This window comes from Ornithorhynchus anatinus, chromosome X2 (assembly GCF_004115215.2).
Source record: "Ornithorhynchus anatinus isolate Pmale09 chromosome X2, mOrnAna1.pri.v4, whole genome shotgun sequence".
NCBI lineage: Eukaryota > Metazoa > Chordata > Mammalia > Monotremata > Ornithorhynchidae > Ornithorhynchus > Ornithorhynchus anatinus.
The window spans coordinates 16798111-16823717 of record NC_041750.1 but is presented as its reverse complement, the minus strand read 5'-3'; the positions used below and the strand labels follow the sequence as shown (position 1 = coordinate 16823717).

At 49.4% G+C, this 25607-nt stretch overlaps 1 long non-coding RNA gene and 1 other non-coding gene across 6 annotated transcripts; one reads left to right on the top strand and one right to left on the bottom strand.

The window, feature by feature from the left end:
• Positions 1 to 857: 857 nt before the first annotated feature.
• LOC114807365 lies at positions 858 to 14655 on the bottom strand. 5 transcript variants are annotated; one of them, XR_003755446.2, is made up of 5 exons: positions 14468 to 14655; positions 12955 to 13038; positions 9618 to 9761; positions 8474 to 8516; positions 858 to 2656 (listed from the first exon to the last, which is right to left on the bottom strand). It is a non-coding gene; the product is annotated as an uncharacterized LOC114807365 (long non-coding RNA). The 5 variants fall into 5 exon arrangements; XR_003755445.2 differs by lacking the exon at positions 14468 to 14655 and having other exon boundaries at positions 858 to 2051; positions 2566 to 2656; positions 12955 to 13168; XR_003755444.2 differs by lacking the exon at positions 14468 to 14655 and having other exon boundaries at positions 8474 to 8570; positions 12955 to 13168.
• Positions 11228 to 11365, top strand: LOC114807479. The gene has a single exon (XR_003755540.1). It is a non-coding gene; the product is annotated as a small nucleolar RNA SNORA7 (small nucleolar RNA).
• Positions 14656 to 25607: the final 10952 nt, after the last annotated feature.

Sequence of the window (25607 nt, the reverse complement as noted above, 5' to 3'; positions counted from 1 at the left end):
AAACAGTTGACTCCTTTCAGTCCCCCTGCCTAAAATACCGATCCTCCCCCATATTAGGGGAGTTCTGGGATCCTGTTACACCATCTGAAAAGTGACCAGAAGGACTCCTTAAAATCTGGCCTCTTTGGCTAGGGTGGGAGGAGGGGCACGGTCCTGCTGTCATCTTCCTTCATTTCCCCTTCTACCTCCTCTGTCGCTCTGGCTACTCGCTCCCACTGGCTTGTTTTCTGGAGATCTGGGGGCTCCAGCTGACCTGCCCGCAGGGTGGCTGAGCCAGAGGCAGCCCCCCAACAGCTGCAGAAGCAACGGAAGCGGCAATAGGGGTGGGTTTCATTCTGATTACGTGATGTGGCAAGAGGCAGCAGCAGGGGAGGGGCAGCACCCCTATGAATGTGTGTGGTGTGTGTCCCTGCCCTCTCTTCTCTGTCTCTTCATGTCTATTTTCCCCCATCTGTCTTCCTTTCCTGCTTTTGGGCCTCGTCATCATCCTCAACGGTATTTATTGAGCACTTACTGCGTGCACAGCACTGTACTAAGCGCTTTGGAGAGGCCAGTACAGAGTTGGCAGATGCATTCCCTGCCCACCCCAAGCCCCACTTCTGTCCCACTTTGCATTTTGGAAAATATGGTCACCTGGCCCTAGCGCACACACTCTGGGGCAAGAGGGGGACATGGGGATGAAGACTGGGCACATATCTGCCCAGCCTGCCTGTGGCATACATAAATCCGCCCTCACGGGCCTGGGTTGCTACCTCCCTCCACCTGAGGATGCATCCTCTTGGGCCAGATACAACTAAGCTCTTGCTGTTTCCTTGGGATCCCCAGATCTGCAGCCTCCAGACCCCCCCCCCCCAGCCCCAGGCCCTCCTCTCTGGGGTAAAGTGACTATTTTGGTCACCTGAGCCCTGGGACAAGAGGATGGGGGTGGGGTCAAGAGGGCAGGAAAGAGAGGTGTGGGAAAACAGTAAGGGAAAGAGGGGGGAAAAAAGAAAAATCATGACCACTGCCCAGATTGTTTCTTGGAGGTTGCTAGGACAGCTGGAAATCTCCCAAGTAATGCCCTGGCAAGGCCCAGCTCAGGTCTGGTGGCGGCAATAGCAGCCACAGCAATTATTGTTGCTGCCAAAGAGGAGGAGCAGGCGGTATAGGAGGAGGAAGAGGCTGGGCAGTCTTCCCTCTCCTCTACCTTCCAGCTGTGGCTGCTCCCGAGGTTACTGGATTCCCACCCACCACCATTCCCATCATCCTGGACAAAAGTGGGACCCAGAGACTTTGGGGGTGGGACTAGGATGGCCAGCGATGGCACTCAAACCAGACCTCAGGACACACGTGACATTATATGCATTATGCCGGCAAACAGCAGTACACCACAATGTCATATGGACGCCATTTTGCAAAACTCTGCCCAATCCCCCCCGAACCTAGAGCGTTTCTCCAGGGTATCCTCCCCAGTCCCACCCGCCCCCCAATTGCTCCAGAGCCACTGCGTTCCTCTGGACCCAGCCAAGACTTCCAGACCGCAGAACTCAATGGCAGGAGGCTTGACATACCGGGCATAACGTTCTCCGGTGTCCCTCTTTGGACCTCATAGGAGACAAACCGGTTGAAAACCAGATTGGTCCAGTATAAAATCAAACAAATGGCTACACTAGGTGTCCTGGGGCTGGGGCTGGCTCCAGCCCTGGATGAGCAGCTTTTTTTTAGCCCCTTCTCATTCCATTCCAATCATAAGAAATGAACTGTAACACAGGCTAGGCTAATAAAAATGAAATAATTGATGAGCATCTAACATTCACTAGCATCTTCAATCTCTCTCTATATATATCCATTAATTATCAAGAAAATACTCACCCTCCATCTTGTTCTGGGCTCCTCCTTTCTTTTGCAGATTCCTTGCTGCATCGTCTGGCCTTTTCCTTTCTTCTCTCTTGGAGCCCCCCTGTGTCTCTTTGCTAGTTTCATGCCTCCAGAGGCACTATTCTTCTGGTTGGTAGGAAGTTGGGCCTGAGAGACATACCTGCTTCCTCATCCATCTAGGGGCCCAGTGGCCTCTGTGGTTTAAGGGGTTAATACAATGGGTGGGAAGCACAGATCTGATCTATATTCCATGGTCTAGGGCAATGCCACAAAATTCCCCCTCCCCCATCACCCTTTCATCAGGGTAGACCTGCCATATACAGTATAGGGACTGGACTTGGGGAATTTGACCCAACCCCCCCATATATATTTATATATATTTAATTTGATTTATAGTTATATATGTGACTATAAATTAAATATATATTTTACTAGGAATAAACCTGAAAAAATGAGATTACCTTTAAAAATTTTGTCATATTTTATCATTTTCTACTCCCCAAATGTTGTTACTTTACAAATCCACCTTAATTCACAAATTGATTTAGCCCATTTAGGGGATGAATAGTCAATCTCAATAGATTTGATGTGCATTTCTTCTAAAATATGATATTTGGATGATTGGATCGTTTGGGGATTTCTTTTTACTGCATTCCATAAAGAATCTGGAGTCTCCATAAATAATTAATACCCGCTAGTACCGCTTACCTCATGTCAGTGTCATCGCTCCAGTAGAGAGCCATCACCTCAAACGAAGATTTGGGTCTTGTTAAATTTTGGATTGATGGAGCCCAGTACTCTAAATTAAGCAAGGTTGTCTACCATTACTTTGTAGGCTAATGGGTAGCAGTGATGATGAACATTTGTTTAGCCTTAACAATTGCTAGAAAGGAGTAATATTACTGAAGGAACACTTGCTGTGTAGATGTTATTCATGATAAAGAATACAGCTAAAAGAATCCTTTTTGAAATTTAAACCAGATTTTTACTTGAATAAAAAAAACCCATAATTGCTCCCTGAAATATCTGTTTTTAACAGCCCCCACCCCCAATCCATACTCTTAGTTTTACAGAAGCTTCCTTCCAGCGCCCCTCCCACCCCACAACACCTCTTCAGTCCTGTGCCAAGCTCCCTTATTCTAGAGTGTCTAGGGAAGTACCTTCAAGCTGGCAGTGGGGCGGTGGGGAGAGGACAGGAAGTGGGAGGAACAGCCCAAGGGAGACTGACTGCTCTACCCGGGATTCAGCTGGCAAACTGTTTTCTGCCTGCCTGTCCCTGCAGTCCACACTGCCTGGTGCAAACCAGCAATCTCATAAGAAAGTTTGCCAAGTGCTTCTCAGGCTACATCTGGTTTACTCATACCGTTTTGGATACATCAGATTCAAATCCCTTGTCCTCATATTGCTTCACACCCTAACTTCCCCCACCCAATCATTCAAGCCCACCCTGCTTACTGTACTCCATCCTGACTAGTCCAACCCGTCCTGAATCTCCGACCTTGGGCCCTTGCCAATCCCACCTTAATCACTCCCTGCCTTGACCATCCTGACTGTTCTACTCTGATCTTCTCAGCCTGCAATTCTTCCCATAGTCACAGAAACAGATGGGATGGGGAGTTGAGGGGAGGGGATGGGGGAGTTGAGGGGAGGGGATGGGGGAGTTGAGGGGAGGGGATGGGGGAGTGGTGTGTGTTTGTATGTGTGTGTGTACACACTCTTTGCCGGCCAAACTCCTGCATTCTGTTCTGCTCTGGACTCCCTACTCCTCCAACTTCGGGCACACCCACCCTCCTCTAGCTCCATTATGTTCATCTCTCCCTTCTCCCCACTCTCCCGTGTTTGCTTTTCAGCTAAAGGTTGCCATGGCAACTCCCCAAAGTCCAGCCCATTACTCCTTCTACTGCCTGAGCAATGAAATATGGACTGAAATGGGTTAAGGCCTGGGAGGGGACACTCCAGAGAGATCCCCCCACTCCCACTCCCAAGGCATATAATGTAGAGGCCCTGAGCAGATGACCTGGGGGAGCGGCAGGAAGGGAGCAGGAGTTTGGAATTGGGAGCAGTCTAGGATCCCTGAGACCAGACTCAAACCAGGGAGGGAGCTAGCAGCCATCCCATGGGAGGGTTGGGGAGGAAGGGACTCTGCTGACTAAGGTACCCAGAGGGTGGAGGCCCAGGAGCAATGGTACCCACTAGTTCCTAGAGAGAGATGGACCTAGCATTCCCTAGACCCCTCTGACCCAGCTCCCGGCATTGAACCAGCTCCCTTCTGGCCAGTCTTCTAAACTGGCTCTGAATTGCTGGGTGTGAAGTCTGTCTGTCTGTCAGCAAATCCTGCCCTTTCTCCCTCTACAACATTTTCAGAATCCCCAACCTCCCTCTCCATCCAAATAGCCACCATGTTAGTCAAAGCACTTGTCACATCCCTGCTTGACTATGACATCAGTCAATCAATGAGCACTGTATTGAGCACTTGGGAGAGTACAGTACAGTCGAGTTGGTAGACACACTCCTTGCCTACAAAGGAGTTTACAGTCTAGTGGGAGGTCAGCCTCCTTGCTGACTTCCCGGCCTCCAGACTCTCCCCTCTCCACTCTATACTTAATTCGGCTGCCCAGGTCATTTTTTCTAAAACACCGTTCTACACACATCTCCCCATTCCTCAAAAACTCCTTTTGGTTTCCCACTCTGCTCTATCAAGCAGGACCTCCTGACTACTGGTTTTAAAGCACTCAATCAGCTCTCCTTCCTACTTATCCACTCTCTTCTCCCACAATACCCCAGCTTGCCCTCTTTGTTCCACTCAAGCTAACTTAGAACAAGGTGCCTCGTTCTCACCTTGCCTGCTGCTGACCTCTTGCTCACATCCTCCCCATTGTTTAGAATTCCCTCCCCCTTCTTATCTTCCAAAGCTTCAAAGTCCTACTGAAATCACATCCAGGAGGCCCAGGGAAGCACAGGGAGATGGAATAAGATCCCAACAACGGTCCAGCTACACCCCACATCCCTTATCTCTCATCCTGGTCATGGCCAGATCCTTGGTATCTGGCTGTCTGGCCCATAGAGTGGTGGGGAAGGAGGAGAGAGTAAGACAGAGACAGAAACAGAGAGACTGTCCCACTCCGGGTGACCGCTCCTCCCTCACTATTCTTCTGTTCTGAGTAACCTCTCTGGTTCGGAGATCCTCAGGGAAGAATGTTTCTTAGTCTTCCTTGTTCACTGCTTCGGCATCTCATACATGACCCTCCCTCTCTCCCTGCCAGGAAGTGCTTTCTTATGTTTACCCAGAATCCCCCAAGCTGAAGTTTCAGTCCACTTCATCTTGTTCTGACCTTAGAGGAGATGAACCATAACGGATTCTTCACTCAGTGGTTCTCAGTAAATATTATCACTACTATGTACAATAATTCTACAGAGGCTTAAACATTTAGATAATACCATTATTGGATTAGACCAATGGTCCGGGTGGCCCAGTATTCTGACTCTGACAGTGACAGACGACGTGCTTGGAGAAATCATGTGATGGTCGGTCCCTTTGGCAGTCGTCAAAGGTTTAAGGAATACACTCTCTATCATCCCTAACATTTCCTTGTCACATTCCCGACTTTCCCTCTAGTAACCCGTAATGGACCACTCCTCATCCATGACTTTTTCCAAATCCCTCTGGAACTTGCTAATATTTTCTGCAATATTTGATGTCCATTATTAAGACCCTCCCTCAGTCTTCTCTGCTTTCAAATGAATAATCACAGTTTCTGTCCTCATTGGCCTTATTCTCCCAAACCTGTAAACTATTATCCAATCCTTTGAAGTGAGTGTGCAGGTAGGCTAGGTGCTGTGTGCCACCTAGCCAAACTGCTAGGTCTCAGTCCCTCTGAAGATAGTCTCCCTATCCCTGCCCTTCCATACTGACTCTCCTGCTCTTTCCTCCGTACCTCCATGCCTCAGTGACCCCCGACCTTGTTTGGTGGGGAAAATAACCCCACGCAAGTGGGGGTGTGCAGGGGAAGACCCTGGATTTTCAAAAAAATGCTGGACTGGTAGCAGAGCTCCACCCTCTTGCATCCTCCAAGGACTTAGGGAAAGTCAGAGCCCCATAGAGAACAGGTCTTCAACTGCGGCTTTCCCTCCGAGCTAGTGAGTACCAGACAAAAAAAGCATCTCCGTGTATCTCTGATGTTAGGGGAGGCTTCATCTTAGGCTCTGCCGGTATTCCCAATTCCACCTCACCCTTTGGTCACTTTCCCAGGGAGGGAAAGACCAGGCCCCTCCCCTTCCCTACTTCAGGAGGGCCCAGATTGGGGTGGAGGAAAAGGCAGAATGGGGAATACACAACAAGAGCGACACTGGCGACCCAAAGCGATTCAGAGGTAGCCCAGGGGCGTGCCACCAAGGCACAGGAGGATGGCCTAATGGGCACCAAGTCAGGTGTACCAATGTGCCCAGCTCCGTAATATACCCAGCTCCCTGAGCCAATAAGCCTGATGCCCCAAACTTTGATGTTAAGTTTCATAAACTCTGTCAATGTCCTTGACTTTCTCTGCCACTATGCCTAGCTCCCTGTGCCAGAGCGGGGATGGGGCAAAATCCCCTTCACCTAATTTGCTGTCCTATGGCTCCCCCAATCAGGATTGGGGGGTGGGGTAATGACAGTTGAGAGGGGAAGAATAGGAGAGGATCCCCAGGGCATTGGATTCAGGGGGACTTGTAGAGGAATTTAACCTGGCCCCAGATTGTGTTTTCTAGATGTTACTCCCACTAAGTGCTTAGTACAGTGCTCTACAAACGGTAGGCACTCAGCAAATACCATTGATTGAGAGATACAAATGGGAAAAACTGGCAAGGCCTGGTCCTCAGATTGGGGTGGTTTTTACTGAGGGCAGAGAGACATGTGGGCTGGGGTGCCGAGAGGCAGAGACCCTTATCCCAAATGAGGGGACCGCCGTCTCCTTCCCCTAGATAGGAAAGAGCAAAAACAAATACGGCCAAGATGGGGATGGCAGGATTCAGCCTTCTCAGCCCCAGCTCAGTTGCCCTGAGAAAAGAGGGCTCTGAGACCCACCCTTCTGTGTGAGGGACCATCCCTCAAATCAGCTACTTTGGACTCAGCAGCCTGATTTCTGCCTTGTGGACTGGGTAGTCTGAGGGGCTACGGGAGCCTTTGGAGTAGAGATCCAGGTCCTTCTAATAATAATAGTGGTACTTTTTAAGGGCTTACTACACGCCAAGGATTATACTAACTGCTGCGGTAGATTTAAGATACACGAGATCAAGATAATCCTAAACCTCAAATTTCTCCAGGATGTCATCTTGCTTTGTGTGTGAGCTGTCGCTGGTAAAACGGGAGGAAGGAAAGAGGTGGAAGACTGCTACCATGTTGATCCAAGCACTTATCCTATCCCTCCTTGATTACTGCATCAGCCTCTTAGCTAACCTCCTAGCCCCCATCTCTCCCCACTTCAACCCATACTTCACTCTCTGCCCAGATCATTTTTCTACAAAAACATTCATTCCATTTTTCCCCATTCCTCAAGAACCTCCAAGTGGCTCGTCCATTTCCACATCGAACAGAAATTCCTTACTATCTGCTCTAAAGCACTGAATCACTTTGCTCCCCTCCCCTACTTTACCTTGCTGCTGTCCTTCTACAACCTACACACTTTGCTCCTCTTGATGCTTACCTACTCACCGTATCTCCATCTCGTGTCTATCTTGTCGCCAACCTCTTGCTCTCCCTCCCTCTTTATGTCTGATAGAGGATCACTCTCCCCACCTTCAAGTGTTATTAAAATCAAATCTCCTCCAAGAGGCCTTACCTGACGAAGTCTTTTTTTTTCTGCTACTCATTAAGTGCTTATTAATGTGACAGGCACTGTACTAAGCGCTGGGGTAGATACAAGCTAATCAGGTTGGACACACTGGGGCTCACCTTGTTAATTCCCATTTTACAGATGAGGTAATGATAATAATAATAATGATGGCATTTGTTAAGTGCTTACTATGTGCAAAGCACTGTTCTAAGTGCTGGGGGGATACAAGGTGATCAGGTTGCCCCACGTGGGGCTCACAGTTTTAATCCCCATTTTACAGTTGAGGTAACTGAGGGACAGAGAAGTTAAATAAAAGTCACACAGCTGACAAGCAGTGGAGCCGGGTTTAGAACCCATGACCTTTGACTCCCAAGCCCAGGGTCTTTCCACTGAGCCACGCTGCTTCTCTTACTGAGGCACAGAGAAGTGAAGTGACTTGTCCAAGGTCTCACATCAGACAAGTGGTGGAGTCAGGACTAGAACCCAGGCCCTCTCAGGCCCGTGCTCTATCCACTAGACCATGTTGCCTCTTATTTCCTCTTTTCCCTCTCCCTTCTGCATAGCCCTCTCTCTTGAATTTACTCCCCTTTATTCTCCCACCCTCAGCCCCACAGCACTTATGTACATATCTATAATTTATTTCTTTATATTAATGTCTGCATCCCCCTCTAGACCATAAACTCATTGTGGGCAGAGAAACTGTCGCCTAACTTTGTTATATCATATTGTCCCAAGCCCTTAGTATAGTGTTCTGCACAAAGTAAGCATTCAATATATACAATTGATTGATTGATTGATTGACTCACCACATCTTGTTCTGGATCTCTGACTGCTTCCTCTTGCCCCTACCTAGAAAACAGCTTAAAAACAGTTCTCGTGCTGGCCTCCTCAAGTGGCCCATCCCTAGATGGAAAGGGGGCTACTGTCAACACTCAAGCCTACCAGATCCCCCTTTGTGATTCTGGACCGGGGACAGATCAGGAAAAAATGGACTGTCTGTTACCCAATTGGACACGTGGCCACTTTACCAGGTGGAAGTCAGTGACCAGTGATCTCAAAGGGTTGGAGCAGCCCAAACCCAATCTGCAAAAGCAAGGTCTGAGGCAGCTTTTCATCTGGGAGTCCTACCCTCCCCCACCCCCGAGCCTGTCTGTGAGCCATGGCCTTACAGGGGAGGGGAGCCTGGGAAGGAGGACATGAGACATGTCCTAGCAGTCTTGCTCCGCTCACCTGGGTTGTGCCGTGAGAGAGGTTTGAGGGTGCACTTGATGGAAGCCCCGTTTCTGCCTTGTAATGCTTTCATTCTGGCCTACTTGTTCCTGACCCCCTCTCCCTATTTGGGTCCCGGGAATGGGACCTGAACCCTAACTAATAACAGAAGAAGTGGCTGAGAGCGGTGCCCAGTGGCAGAGGAACTCAGCAAGTGCAAATAAGGGGCAAGCCAGCTAGCTCATAATAATAATAATAATGTTGGTATTTGTTAAGCGCTTACTATGTGCCGAGCACTGTTCTAAGCGCTGGGGTAGACACAGGGGAATCAGGTTGTCCCTGTTATCGACAAAAATTAGACAAATTAGAAAGGGTTCGTTTAATTAGAAAGGGTTCATTTATTGGGAGTCTATTGGGAGTTTATTGGGAGTTAACTGGGAGTTTATTGGGACTCCCAGCTATTGGGTACCCTTCCAATAGCTAGGCTGTAGGGACTCCCCAAGATCACTCCAAGTCACCTAAGCAGAACAGATCACTAATATCCTGTCAGATTGGATGGAAGAAATGGGTTCTGTGGATGTGGGATCACTGAGGGACTATCCAAGTCCCTTCAAGGGTCCGATCAATGGCAACCCTGGTGTGTGTAAATTTTGCCCTCTTGCTGACCCGATTTGAGGAACATCTGGATCCTTCCCCTAACCCTGAACCTAAACCTAATCCAAACCCAAACTCTCTCCTTACCTGTTGGCGATGAGCGCTTCAAGTCAGTGTGCGATTTTGGACTCCGCTGGCTTTCTGCCCGCCCCGACTCAGGAATGATTGGCTCTTGAATTCTGAAGATTTGTCAGCAGTTCCAGGAACGTGGATGACCCACCTTCACAAAAGCTGGGGAATCATAGAGTCACCTAAGAGTTCGATTTGTTCAACATTTGTCCGACCCTCCCCATCTCAGCCATCTGCCCCCAACCATATCTCAAATCCAGAACCAATCGAGACTACGCCCATAGAAGCTAGCTAGCCACCCAAACTCCAAGACATATGTTTGGCCCATGTGCAATGCCCTCCAGCCTACTCTTATTTCACCTCGAGGTGCCAGCTTGAATAAAATGCGCAAGTCCAAGCATCTAGACCACCAGCTCTGCCCAGCTGTTTTACTGCTCCTTGACTACAAGGAGCCAGCCTTATGGCCTTTTGCCAGATCAGGTGAAGCAGCATGGTCTAGTGGAAAGAGTACCGGTCTGGGAGTTAGAGGACCTGGGTTCTAATCCCAGGTCTGCCACTCATCTGCTGCATGACCTTGAGCAAGTCACTCAAATTATCTGGGCCTCTGTTTCCTCATCGTTAAAATGGGGATCCGATACTTGTTCTCTCTCCTACTTAGACTACTCACCCAGTGTGGGACGGGGGCGGTGTCCGACGTGATTATGTTGTATCTACCTCAGTGCCTAGTACAGTGCTTGGCACATAGAAAGCACTTAACAGCGTGGCTCAGTGGAAAGAGCATGGGCTTGGGAGTCAGAGGTCATGGGTTCGAATCCCAGCTCGGCCACTCGTCAGCTGTGTGACTTTGGGCAAGTCACTTGACTTCTCGGTGCCTCAGTTACCTCATCTGTAAAATGGGGATTAAGACTGTGAGCCCCACGCGGGACAACCTGATTACCCTGTGTCTACCCCAGCGCTTAGAACAGTGCTCGGCACATAGTAAGCGCTTAACAAATGCCAACATTATTATTATTATTACTTAACAGATACTACAATTATTATTACCAGGTAGTTCACCTCCCTGTCCTGTCAGGTTGTGGGTCCTGTGTGTGTGTCTCCTGTGAGACCAGCCCTGGGCCAGAAGGAGTTTGGCTGAACTGAGCTGAGCAAGGGAAGAGAGCTCATCATTTAGCAAGGATCCTGGGCTGGACCTTCAGTCTAGTCTCCCTGTGAACAGGGATAGCTGCAGGTACAGAATGATTTACTGAGAGGCTTACCGACCCCTTAGTCACAGGATAATGTCTCTTCTACCCTAGGAACTCATGATACCTATCCTAGGAAGATCGTCTTTCCAAACTCCGCAACCCAGGGACAGTGTGCTTGCCCCGGAAGGGTGGAGGACTGTACTACAAGCAACTGCCCAACCAGAGATCTGGTAGAGACACAGACCCTGGCATAGATCGTGGGTATTTATTCATTCATTCAATCGTATTTATTGAGCACTTACTGTGTACAGAGCACTGTACTAAGTGCTTGGAATGTACAATTCGGCAAGAGTATCTGGACAGACCTACAGACACCAAGCAGGATGCAGGCATCCCACATTGTCTCAGACCGACAGACATCTGTACAGGTCTGTAGTCACCCGTCCCCTCTCTGGACAGCATCTGGAGTGTTTCCAATGCTCTACCACTCTCGATTATGGGAGGGAGAGTCAAGCAGAGAAATACCCATTCCATTCCTAGCTTGAGCAGTGGCTAGCGAGTGGAAGGCAATCTGCTACATGTCATAACTCACCTGTGCTTGGGCAGCAGCGGCATGGGAGAGAGTTGAGGGTGGAGACTCAAGTTTACTGCTGGAAGAAGGCAATGGCAAACCACTTTCGTGTTTTTACCAAGAAAACTCTATGGATACACTACCAGAACGATTGCAGTTGGAGGAGGGGCGTTCTGGGATAGATGTGTCCCTGGAGCCGCTATGGGTCGGAGACTACTCGACAACATAAGACAAGAACAAGTAGCCACCCATATAGACCCACGGACACTGATGCGGACCCCTGTTCTGGCATTCAGACCTGTACTGACACCCACTCAGTCGCCCCGATACTGATTCAGACTAGGTACAGACCTAGAGACCCCAGTACAAACCCAGTGACACTGACACTGGGTTTTTAGGGAAGTAGTGTTGCGTAGTGAAAAGAGCGCGGGCCTGGGAGTCGGAGGACCTGGGTTCTAATCCCTGTTCTGTCACTTACCTGCTGTGTGACCTTGGGCAAGTCACTTCACTTCCTCTGTGTTTCAGTTCCCTCATCTGCAAAATGGGAATCTGATACCTGTTCTCCCTCCTATTTAGAATGTGAGTCCATGTGGGACCTGATTTTCATATATCTGCTCCAGCACTTAGTACGGTGCTCGGCACAGAGTAAGTGCTTAACAAATGCTATTATTATTATTATTATTATTGTTATTATTATTTCCACAAAGAACCCCAGACATTAGCACACACATCAACACAGACACTAACACAGACTAATGTAAGCATCTTCAGATTATGGTGAGATGCTACAGACACTCCCCACATACAAAGGCAGCCCCAGATTCCAGTTAAGCTAGGTAAACAATATAGCTCCCTCAGACATCAACCATCACACTGACGGGGGCAACTCCAACCCCCCCCCCCAACCCCCCCACCAAGCTGGAGCCACCCAAAGCGCACCCTTACTTATTTCTTCAGATTCCCCCTCCCTTCCGCATCACCTCGACTCGCTCCCTTTGCTCTCCTCTCACCCCCCTACCCCGCCCCATGGCACTTACGTATAAATAAATGTATATATCTATAATTCTATGTATTTATATTGATGCCTGTTTACCTGTATTGATGTCTGTCTCTCCCCCTCACCCAGACCGTAAGCCCTTTGTGGGCAGGGATTGTCTCACTCGATTGCTATATTGTACTTTCCAAGCGCTTAGTTCAGCGCTCTGCACACAGCGCTCAATAAATACGATGGAACGAATGATTGAATGAATTCCCCAGAGTCCCAAACTGAGGTCCAGAAGCCCGCTGTTCTGCAGGGAGCAGAGCGGAGAGACCATAAACGCCATAAACGCAGACCCTGGAAGTCCTGGCTAAAATATGGCCATCCCCACCAGACTGCGGAGCCCCCTCCTGGCTTCCTACCTACACACAGCTCCACTACTTCTGATGGGAATGGGAACTTTTTCCCAGCCTCTTTGCTATTGCATTTGGAAAACTGAGGGTTGACCGAGTCCTACTCCCTGGTTTGCCCTGAGGCTATTCTGGTCTTCAGCTGGAGGGGCTACAAGACGAGACGGGGCGACTATTGGTTCTCCATGGGACTCACCTCTGCAGGACTCACCTCTAAGGGGCTGCTGTTCTCCAACGGTTTTCTCCCCAGAACTACTGTTGAGTGGGAACTTTCCTGGAGAAGCAATGTTTGCCGCTGAAACAAAGAGAAAGAAAGGGAGGGGTTGTGTGGCAGTTTGATGGGGCAGATAGGAGGAGAGGAGAGAAGGAAAGAAGAGAGGGAGAGGTGAGAGAAGCAGAGATGAGAAAGAGAACTGGAAGAGAAAGGAGGGAAGAGAGGTTAAAACGAGAGGGAGAGATATGTGAGGAGAGAGGAGGGGAGAAAGGAAAAGAAGATAAAGGAGACGGCGAGAGGGAGATAGCAAAGGGAGGAGAGGGAGAAATTGGGTGATTAAGAGGGAGGAATTGAGTAGCAGATGGAGTGAGGAGAAGAGGTAGTAAGAAAGAGAAGAGAAAAGAGGAGAGAAGGGTGAAAAGGAAAGGGAAAAGAGAGGAGAGGAGAAAGGTACAGGTTGGAAGAGAAAGGGAGAAGAGAGAAAGGAGAGGCAGAGGAGACGTTTAAAGAAAGAGGCAGAAAGGTGGGCGGAATAAGAGGATCATTTGGAACTGCCCGGGGGGGCTCGCCTCCGCCCTCCCCCTCTCTCAGCTCCTCCCCCCCTCCCCCCCGGCCCTGAGAGGTACCAACCCCGGTTTCCAGTAATTGAGTTCTGAGGAAGAACGGGGATAGGCAGGGTGTCTGGGAGGGATTAATGGGGAGGTAAGGGGGGAGGGAGAAGGGGGGGGGAGGGAGAAGGGGGGGAGGTAAGGGGGGAGGGAGAAGGGGGGGAGAGAGAGGGAGGGGGAAACAGAGACGGAGGGAGGGAGAGGAAGAGAGGGAGAAAGAAAGAAGAGAGAGCCTGGATAAGGAGCTGAGAGTTCAGAGATGGATGGGACAAAAAGGAAAGAGACAGAACAAAGGTGGCTGAGCGAGCTAGGTCCCAGGAACCCAGGAATAGCTGTGCTGGGAGCTACAGGACTGATTAGGGAGAGGAGATGGGGGAGCGGGAGGGAAAGAGGTAGGCTTCTTGGTCTGAGCACTTTCAGAGGGACCAGTTCCCCGTAGAATAGGGGGAATTGTGGAGTCTAGGGCTCTTGGAGGTTTAGAGCAGTTGCCCTGGAGGCAGAGCTCAAGCCCCACCTTGCGCGCCCCCCCCGCCCCCCGCCCCCCAGGGGCTGCAGAGGGCAGCCAAGCAGGGTTTAGGACCTTTGGGAGAGCAGTACCTTTCAGAGATGGGGGCCAGCCACCCCTGCCCCACTGTAGACCGTGCCTCTTGGTGTCTTGGCTGGGGCTTCAACCATGGAGAGTGGTATTGGGGTGAGGGTCACTGAAACATGTCCCTCCCCCTCCCTTAATTCTATCCCTTCACCTTCCCTCCTCTGCTCTTCCCCTGCCCCTGTCATCCGCGCCCCGCCCCCCCCCGCCCCAGCTTCTCCCTGCCCATGAACTCCCATGCCACCCCCTCCCCCCTGCACCCCGACGTGCCCAAAGCCTAAGGAACCACCAGACCGTGGGGTTCAGGTCATACCTGAGCTGGAGGCAGGACGATGGGTCTCTGGGACCGGAGCCGGGGGGGAGCGGGAGCCCCGTGGCCCGGAGGACAGGGAGCCCGCTCCATCTTCTCTCTCTCCTCTGGCTGCTGCATTGGCCGGCGGAGCTGGTCTGAAACTGCCTCCTCCCCCTTCTCCACTTCCCGTCCCACTGCCTGAGCAGAGCTGGGGCAGGCAGAGAGAGGAGAGAAAGAGGGGAGCAGGGGGCGGGGTGCTCTCCTCCATGTGTGCGCACAGCACTCCGCAGTGCTCCCTGAATCCCACCCACCGTGCAGGCACACACACACACACACACACACACACACGCACGCACACACACGCACGCACGCACAACTGCCAGTATTAATCCACATCCCCTCAGTCCCTCAGCACAGACCTTCACAAATCATGTCACACAAATGCAGAGCCTCACAGAGTGTCACAATCAATGTCATACATATTGTTACAAATAATATATCACAGGGTCTCTCTTCTCTCACAAACATACACTGCCCTCCCCAACCCAGCTCTCTTTACTAATCCACAAATCACTGATGGGAGTTACTTCGGGAGCTGGCTGCAAAGCCACACCTGAGGCATTATTCTGGCAAGTCCTCAGGACAAAGCAGATAGACAGGACAGCAAGGCAGTCTGAATAGTGAAGAACTTTTTCCTGAACTGGCCCTCCCTAAACAGTTTCCTCTGCCACTGAGACAGAAACAGGGAGGGTAGGTATGGCTAATTGTCCTGTGAAAGGAATTCTGAGCACAAGCCCTCTCCTCTTCAGTCCTCAGAAGAGGCTGTAGTCCTGCCCCCCTGTCCGGCCTTAGTCCTGTCCTCTCTTCCACCTGGACCCTGTCTCAACCCACTAGTGTCCCCACCACCAACCAAGCCCCAGCTCCCTCCATGGATCTCTCCCAGCAAATAGAAGGGGCAGAGGGGCAGGGCTGGATCATTTCTGCAGTCATCATGGGGAGTAGGGAGGGAGTGGGGAAGGGGACAGTGTTGGGGGAAGGCCAGAGGAGTCCAGTATCTTCAGGGAGGAGAACTGGGGAAGAGGGCAGGGGGTGGTCTGGAGGAGGCAGGAGAGGAAGGCTTCATACTGGCTTGGTTCTCCTCCCGCCCCCCAGTAGATTCTCCTGTAAACGGCTCTGCTCCAGTTAGGAATCTGCTCTAGCTTAGGGGTTCTGGAAATGGGACAGCTCTGGGGAAAGGGATTCAGTCTCTTACTTTCTGGGAAGAAAGACAAGATGGGAAGAAAGACAAGACAAGAAGACCTTTGCCCTCCCCTGCAGTGTGCTTGGATAATGTACACACACACACACATACACACAGGGACAGCCACACATATTTTGAGACACACAGTGTCATAAATATACATTCATAGGATATAGAGACACTAACTTATACAGCAACACACTCAGATAATTTACACAGTGACATCCCCACATGTACAGTGGTAATGAAAGCACACTCTCACACCTGCCCAACTCACAGTGATATATGCTTAATGACCATCTCATGCACACAAGGACAACAGAACAGTTCTGTTCACAGTGATATTCACACCCAAAGTAAAATTCATTCAAAGTGCCTTACCCATTTGGTGATGTACCTTTGCAGTGATATACACAAATTATTATTATTGTATTTGTTAAGCGCTTACTATGTGTCAAGCACAGTTCTAAGCACTGGGGTAGATATGAGTTAATTAGGTTGACACAGTCCCTGTCCCAATTGGGGTTCCCACTCACCCGCATACACAAAAGAGTAGCTTATGCACACTCACATACCCAAGGAGAACCTCCCTTGGTTTGCTTCCTTCTCCAGACCAACTCTGAGGCTGAGCAAAGCCAGGAGGGGTGGGGGAGAAAGGAGGAAAGGAACTGGGGAGAAGTGAGCCAGGGTCCAAGGAAGATGTGGGGAAGGGAGATAAGGTGGGGAGGGGGAGATGAGAAGGGGAGCTTAAGAAGGGAACACTATTTCCCTCCTGTAGGACAAGTCACCTCCCTTAACCACTGAAGCAGGCAGAGGGAGCACAGCCTAGAGGAGAGGGGGGAAATTCTCTTCTACAATTGCAGGGGGCAGTGGGAACATGGAATCTGGGAAAGGACACCCAGCCCTGATAATCTGGCAGTATCTAGCGATGCTAACCTTGGCGAGCAGCCGTGGATGGCTCCGTATGTATGCAGGTGTGCATAGTAATAACAAAATGAATATTGTTATTATGACATTTATTTAAGCACTGAGATAGATTATCAGATTGGACCCAGTCCCTGTTCCATATGGGGCTTCACCACTTGCCCGTTGTGTGACCTTTGGTAAGTCACTTGACTTCTTTATGCCTCAGTTTCCTCATCTGTAAAGTGAGGATGAAATACCTACTCTCCCTCCCATTTAGATGGTGAGCTCCACAGGGAACAAGAACTGCCTCTGACCTGATTATCTTGAATCTACCCTAGCACTTAGTACAGTGCTTGGGACATAGTAAGTGCTTAACAAATACCACCGTTATTATTATTGGTGTCAAAATTGATCTTAGCCCCATTTTACAGATGAGCAAACCGAGGCACAATAAGGTTAAGTGACTTGCCCAGGGTAACACAACAGGCAAATCAACATCATCAACATCTACAGCTTAAGTGCCTATCTATAGAGGGCACTGAACTGAAAACCTCTGTATGCAGAATATCATAGTGAGAACCAATGCATGAGAGATTTTGTCCTGAGCACTAATGTGTTTGTAGAGTGTGTATTCAGAGCCTACTGAGTTCTGGGCACTGTACTGAGCACCTCTGAATGCAGACCATTGTCCTGAATAACTGTATATTTGCAGAGCCCTATACTAAGTGAAGCAGAGAAGCAGCTTGGCCTAGTAGTGAAGCAATGTGGCCTAGTGGAAAGAGCATAGGCCTGAGAATCAGAGGCCCTGGGTTCGAATCCCGGTTTTGACAATTGCTTGCTGTGTGATCTTGGGCATGTCACTAACTTCTCTGTGCCTCAGTTTCCTTAACTGTAAAACGGGGATTAAACCATACTCCTCCCTACGTAGACTGTGAACCCCAAGTGGGACCAGGACTGTGCCCAACCTGATAAACTTGTATCAATCCCAGTGCTTATGACGGTGCTTGACACATAGAAAGTGCTAACTAAATACCATTAAAAAACATTCTAAGGAACATGTAGCAATAAAAGAGGTCAGAAACTTACAATAGAATGAGGGAGACAAGTGGATAATTAGCCAGCCCTATACTAGTAAAAGAGTAAGAGCAGATACAAATGTAGAAACGGAAGTAATGAATCAAAGAAATAATCAACAGATAATAGGGGCTAAGGTGGGTGATGGGGTGCCATCCTCAGGAGGGAGGAGAATTTGAAAGAATACCTCTTGTAGGAATTGACACTTCAGTAGGTTTTTGAAGGTGGGGAAGGATGTGGTTTGGCAGATTTGATGGGGAAGGGAGCTCCATGCAGAGAGAATGGCTTGAGCAACCAGTAAGAGACAGAGGAGAGTCACCAGCAAGGGGCTCTTAGAAGGTTAGATTGGAAAAGGCCCATAGTGACTATTCATAAGCAGAAGAACCCTAAACCAAAGGCAGTGAGTCTGTTTTTCCTTCTAATATGGCGGTAAATATAGGCTTAATGAACAAAGAAATTTCCCCGATTTTGTTTTCCTTTCTTCTTTTGGAAGGCGTGCTCCAGGGAAGCCTTGGAAGGCTAGGATTGGAAGGCTGGCAAAGCTGGTACTTAATCAGTTGCTCATTCAACGGGTAGCAAATGATGGCACAATTGGTCGAACCTAGGGCTTGGCTTGGGGCAGCAGTACCCGTCCTCCAGGCATAGACTGAGATGGATCTCACCTATTCTCAGAGTTCTTTGGGTCACCCGTGCCAGTGTCTCAACTCTCATTTGGGGACTTCTTCCCCATGTTTTAACTTCCCTTCCTCCCATTGCAAATTCTGAAGGCAAAGGGAGAAAGAGAGAGGCAGGAACCTAGGAAAGACTGGCCCTGACAGAGGGAGAATTTGTCTTCTCTCCCTCTCTCTGTTCCACAGAGGGGTAAGCTGGCTTGGGGGTGGCTAGGAAAAGCCTTTTTCCTATCTGTCAATCGATCTGTGGGAGCAGAGAACAAGCCAAACATTTGTTGTTTCTCTGGTGTGAAGTGGCAACATATATCAGTGACTGCCACAGCTCTTCAAGGGTCCAGGGGGTGGGGAAGTAGTGCCTTTCCCTCCCTGACCCTCCAAAGAATGAACCTCCCCGTGGCCTGACCTCTTTTAAAGGCAGGGAAACTCCCCAAGGGCAGACACCAGAGGGGCCTTCACTAATTTCTTAGGGGAGGGCAAACTCGGATCCAGTAAGTGCTCAATAAATGCCCTGATTGATTGATTGACCAGGTGCCCCTTCTCTCCTCTTTCCTACTTTGCCCTCCAGGGGTGGATCTAAAGATGGGGAGGAAGGAAGGTGAGGGAGAGGAGAGAGTTTGGTGGGTGAGCCCTGGGGGAGTTGCTGAGAGTCAGTCTGTCAATCCCTTTTAATGAGCGCTAACTAGGTGCACAGCACTGTACTAGGCACTTGGGAGAGTACAATATAACCATAAAACAGACACATTCCCTGCCCACGACAGCTTACATTCTAGAGAGAGCATGGGCAAGCTCAGTTGGGGCAAGGGTTAGATTTCCGAAGGGCATGGTGATCTCTATGGGAGTACCTGGGCACCAAATCCATGGGGGTGATGGGTGGTGAGCCCCCACAGAGCCTACAAGTTGTGGCTGCCTATTACATCATCCCGCTCTCCCTTCTTCCCAGGTTTGTACTGTCTGGATCCACAAGCACCTCACCTCTCTGGCACTCACTTTAGAATGCCCAGTGACCTCTGCTGCGAGAAGCAGTGTGACCTAGTGGCAAGAGCATGGGTCTGGGAGTCAGAAGAATGTCATTTCCCTATTGTGTGACTTTGGGCTAGTCACTTATCTTTTCTGAGCCTCAGTTTCCTCATCTGTAAAGTGGGGATTAAACATCTTGTCTCTGCCACTTGTCTGCTGTTTGAATTTGGGCTAGTCACTTATCTTTTCTGTGTCTTGGAGAAGCAGTGTGGCCAAGTGGAAAGAGCACGGGCCTGGGAGTCAGGACCTGAGTTCTAATCCCGGCTCCGCCATTTATCCGCTGTGTGACCTTGGGCAAATCATTTCACTTCTCTGTGCCTCAGTTCCCTCATCTGCAAAATGGGGATTCAATACCTGTTCTCCCTTCTACTTAGACTGTGAGACCCATGTGGCACCTGATTATCTTGTATCTACCCCAAGGCTTAGTACAGTGCCTGACACATAGTAAGCACTATGTGACACATAACAATACCACAGTTGTTATTATCATCAGTTTCTTCATCTGTAAAGCGAGGATGAAATACCTCTTCTCCCTCCATTAAAACATGAGCTCCTGTGGGACATAAAATGTGCCCAACCTGCCTAGTTTGTATCTACCCCAGTGCTTAGTACACTATGTTTGGCACATAGTAAGGGCTTAACAAATATTACAATCATCATCGGTCTTCTAGAATGGGAAGAGGACACATGGTATAGAGAGATAGAGGGAGTACAAGATGCTTCAAGGTGTTTGCGTGTTTGTGTGTGTGTGGAGGGGTGATATTCTTGCCTCTACACCAGCTGGAGAGAGGTGAGAGGGCTCAATGCGGAGATTGGTGGTACTGAAGAAGACTTTATCATTTCTGCTGACACCTCTCTGAGCTTGCCCCTGTGCTAACTACTTCATTCACGGGGCATGGGGCCCTCCCCCTTGGAGAGTGCTCTCTCTCCTTCTAGCCACACACACCTTCTCATCTCTCCTCCCCAGTTCTCTGGGCTCAGAGCTTCCCCCCATCCCCATCCCAGCTAACACTCAGCTGTTTCTACATGGGTAAAGAAAAGATTATTTGTAAAAATCCCAGAGAATGTGACATTTTCTTGGGGATTGCTTGCTAAACTGCCACCATTCTTTCTCACTGCCCTAGGGTGGAAAAATGTGGGATCTTCTAGATGAAGTTACACTTTCTATATTGCCCGAAGAATTCCCTGAGTTCACTCCCAAGAACCCCGGGGAGTCATGTTCCTCACATTCCATGCTTCCCTCTCCCCCCCAACTTCCCAGAGAAGAGAGGCTAGGGGAATGCTAATTGGGCTTGCTCCCCAGGGCAGCTTTGAAACCCAAGCTGAAGGTCAGAGACCAAAGTTAACAATGCCTAGTGTGGAAAAAAGTCATTAATATAAATGACCCTGGCTGCCTTTTCCTCTCAGAGCTGCTTGCTCAGCCCTGGGGTCCCTCCTAGCTCCCTGTTTGACCCCTGACCTTGCCTACAGATGGGACTCTCAATCAGCAGCCTCAGCTGCTAATCTTCTAACTCATAAGGGCTCTGTCCACCAGTCCCTTAATGAGAATTAAGATGTTTGACTTGCCTCCTTTGGGGAAAATCAGGGGCTCCTCATGCAGGGCTTTCGTCCTTGCCCAGAGCTCGCTCTCCCTTCTTCAGAAAAAGCGCATCCTGGTTTGAGTTAAGTTTCTGCCAAGCGATATCACACTCCAGAGATGGAGCAGCCCCCTGCCTCCTCCCCATTTCCTCTATGGCCTGCTCTGCTCTTTTCCATCAGCTTTCTCCTCCCACCCCAAAAGTCATTTTTAGCCAATTCGCACATACAGTATTTATTTAATTCCTGTAATGACATAATTAGTGTAACTCTACTCAATCACATGGTTACAACCGGTAATTACGCCTTGCCAGCATGATGACATTGTGAAAACCCTCATTCAATCTCGAGACCAGAAGAAAAAGGAAGAAAATGAAATGGATGGTATTGAGCTGGGTTGGGCTTTCACTTCCCAGACTCCGGTGCTTTTGTGTTCAAATGAATGATCTGTGGAACAGTGGCACCCCAGGAGCCAATGGCCAAGGTTACTACGTTTCACAAAGGGAATGGGGAGCGCATTAGGAAAACTCCTAAATTCTACCCGAATTTGCTCTCAGATACTCAGCCGGCCCAATCTCAGTGGCCCCCAGGTCGATGTCGGGAAACCTGTAGGGCCTAGCCCTGAGACAGCAGCCTAGGGACAGACAATGAGGATGGCTTCTCCTAGCTTGCCTGTTTCTGAGTAGCTCCTCAAACTCAGCAGGCGTGGCTCCACATCTTTTTCTACTTTATACCCATTTCCCAGCAGTCCCATTGCCACAGGATTAGTGTGAGTGACCCTCTTGACCTTCCTAGCCTTTAGTGCTTGGCTTGGTCTGGCCCGTCCCCCCTCCCAAGGGAGGAACCAGGGCAGGCAGAGAACTTTGAATCTCTTCAGGACAGTTGTTCCTCCTCTGTCTCAGTTGGGGGCTGGGGACCATGCTCAGGGTCTCCCCCCTTGCCTGACCAGCCTGGGCCAAGATCTGAACTCCTGCTCATCCCTACTAGGGATGACAGTGCCCAACCTCCGAGACAGAATCGCTCCCCTCCTCCCACCCAGCACCATGGGGCAATCAAGATCCCTTCATCCCCATGAGCTGGGTTACAAGAATACCCGCCCAGAGGCAGGGGGATGGATAAATCAAGAAACATTTCTGCTCGCTTATCCCCCTGCCTAAAATTGGGTAAGGAGCCAGACCATTGGCTTCCCCAGGTCCCCGCTGGTTTTAATCACATTGAATCTGATGTGTGACTAATTGCCATTTGCCCCCTCCTTCCCCTGGCACATCAATTAAATGTAGACTATAATTTGGAGTTTTAAAATTGAGAGGGATGGCTGCCCTGAGGGAGCAGATATCAGTCCCTTTTGGGGGGTTCATGAGCTGTCTGCCTGTCTGGGCCTCCAGCTCCAGGAGGCGATTTCCAGAGCTCCCAGGCAGGCTGCCAATGTCCTGGATTGGTCCACCTTGGTCCCATTTCTTAGTTAGGGGGGCAAAAACCTGACTGGAGTCCCAAGAGCCTCCATTTTTTCCTCCTCTTTTTTCCCAAGAGCCACACACACACCCAGTCTGGGCTAAGTAGATAACACCCACCGTGGGCTTTGGCTCCCCTTCTAGGTGACAGAGACGGGCACCTGAATGGGCAGCCATGTGAGCCTGGGAGGGGAAGGAGAAAGGGCAGAGGCCAAGTTTCCCTTTAGACAGTGAGCCCTTTGTGGGCAGAGAACATGAGTACCAACTCTGTTGTCTTCTACTCTCCCAAGTGCTTAGTACAGTGCTCTGCACCCAGTAAGCGCTCAATAAATACCACTGATTGATTGTTTATTACTTCCTCCCCGCCTCTCCGTCATACTCCTTCTGGATCCCTTAGCTTCCCCACTCCCTTCAGGAAGCCCCTTCACCACCAACGCTTGAACAGGAGGCGAATACTGTTCAAGTTGATTTATTAATCGGTTTTCTTAGCTTTGGACCCTGCAACTATGGGAATTTTAAGGTTTTTGTTAAGCACTTACTATGAGCCAGGCACTGTATTAGGCGCTGGGGTAGATACAAACTAATCAGGTGGGACACAGTCCATGCCCCACATGGGGCTCACAGTCTTAAATCTCCATTGTACAGATGAGATAACGGAGGCACAGAGAAGTGAAATGACTTGTCCAAGATCACAGAGCAGATAAGTGGCAGAGACGGAATTAGAACCCAGGTCCTCCTGATTCCCAGGCCAGACATGGCAGATGGGGAGAATCGGGATTCCATCTGGGTTATTCGGTCGCCCTTTGTATCTATGGTAGATACAAGGTAATCAGGTTGGCCACAGTTCCTGTCCCACATGGTGCTCACAGTCTTAAGCAGTCTTAAGTCCAGGTCTTGGAGAAGCAGCATGGCTCAGTGGAAAGAGCATGGGCTTTGGAGTCAGAGGTCATGGGTTCGAATCCCGGCTCTGCCACTTGTCAGCTGTGTGACTGTGGGCAAGTCACTTAACTTCTCTGTGCCTCAGTTCCCTCATCTGTAAAATGGGGATTAAGACTGTGAGCCCCATGTAGGACAACCTGATTCCTCTGTGTCTACTCCAGCACTTAGAACAGTGCTCTGCACATAGTAAGTGCTTAACAAATACCAACATTATTATTATTATTATTATTATTATTATTATTAAACCCCATTTTACAGATGAGGTAACTGGGGCACAGGGAAATTACTTGCCCAAGGTCACACAGCAGACAAGTGGTGGAAAATCCTCAGTTTCCTCATCTGTAAAATGGGGATTTGATTCCTGTTCTCCCTCCTCCTTAGGCTGTGAGGCCCATGTGAGAGCGAAACTGGATCTCATCATCTTGTATCCACCCCATTGCTAAGCGCAGTGCTTGGCCCATAGCAAGAGCTTAACAAACACCACAATTACAATTAACTTAATTAACTCCCTTTATCTTCACCACATCCCTGTGAGAGATGGATTATCATCACTTTCCCCCCACCCCATTTTACAAATGAGGAAACAGTGATTTGCTTCTCTGACACTGTTGACTACTCCCTTCTCCTCGAAGCACAAGTGATCTGACAGTCTGGGGATTCTTGCTGCACTCTTGGATGGAGCATGGAACATGTGATTTTTTCCCAACAAGGAAGCCCTACATAAGCCCACCTCTGCCCCCTCCACGCCCCTTTCATTCATTCATTCATTCAATAGTATTTATTGAGCGCTTACTATGTGCAGAGCACTGTACTAAGCGCTTGGAAGGTACAATTCAGCAACAGATAGAGACAATCCCTGCCCAATAACGGGCTCACAGTATAAATGGGGGAGACAGACAGCAAAGCAAAACAAAACAAAACATCATCATCATCATCAAGATAAATAGAATCATAGAGATATACACATCATTAACAAAATAAATAGGGTAATAAATAATGTACATAAATATGCACAGTGCTGAGGGGAAGGGGGAAGAGCAGAGGGTGGGAGGGGAGGAATGGGGAGGGGAGGAGGAGCGGAGGGAACGGGGGGGTTCAGTCTGGGAAGGCCTCCTGGAGGAGATGAGCTCTTGGTAGGGCTTTGAAGAGGGGAAGAGAGTTAGTTTGGCCCCTTCCTGTCCCATGGTTTTCTTGCCCCCTCTCGTTGTGGCCTGAACTCACCCCCTTCCTCTATCTCCCCCGTCCCAGGTTCCCATTGCAGGAGGTTGAGTTGGGAGTGCTGGGAGAGAGGTCAGGAAAACTGTGGGCCAGGAAATGGGGAGGAGTAGAAGTGGGGAAGGGGAAACTTGAGCCTTTTTCCTGGCATATCTGCAAAACATGAAAACCACAGTAAAATCACTTTCTAAGTGATTTCCACTGGGCTGCTGTGGAACCGAAATGCTCTCCATCCCTAGTTTTACCTTCACACTTCTCTCCTGGTTCTCCTTCTAGCTCATGGTCTGCTTCTTCCCAATCTCTTTCATGTCTCTTCTTCTGTCTCTCACCCCTTAACTACCGGTGTCCCACAAAGCTTTGTTCTGAGTAACCTACTCTTCTCCTTCTCCATTACCTCTCCCAGGGTGAGCTCATTTGCTCACATAGCTTCAGCTACAACATCTATGTCGATGACTCCCAAATCTATATTGCTAACTTCAACCTCTCACCTACTCTGAAACCCCACATTTCCTCTTGCTTCCAGGACATAGCCTGGATATCTTGCTATGTTGTACTCTCCCAAGTGCTTAGTACAGTGCTCTGCACACAGTAAGCACTCAATAAATACAATTGACCGATCTCAAACCTCAAAAGGTCTAAAATCGAGCTTCTCATCCTTCCTCCCAAACCCATTCTTGTTTTCGGCCACAGTTGACAAAATCACCGTCCTCCCTGAACCAGAAGCCCTTAACCTTATTTCATCCTAATCACCTTGCTGCCTTTCAAGGCTCTCATTCAGTCCCTTGCCCATTTCTGCTGGTTTTTCCTCCGGAACATTTCCTAATAATTATGGTCTTTGTTAAGCCCTTACTGAGTGCCAAGCACAGAGATATACGCCTTCCCTTCCATCCAAACGACCACCACTCTAGTCCAGGTACTCTTCATATCTCGACTAAACTAATGCCTCATCCTCTTCACTGGTCTCCCTGCCAACCTTTCCCCTCTCCAGTAAATACTTCACTCTGCTGTCTGAATCATCTTTCTAAAAGGTTGTTCAACGCACGTCTCTCTTCTCCTTAAAAACCTCCAATGGC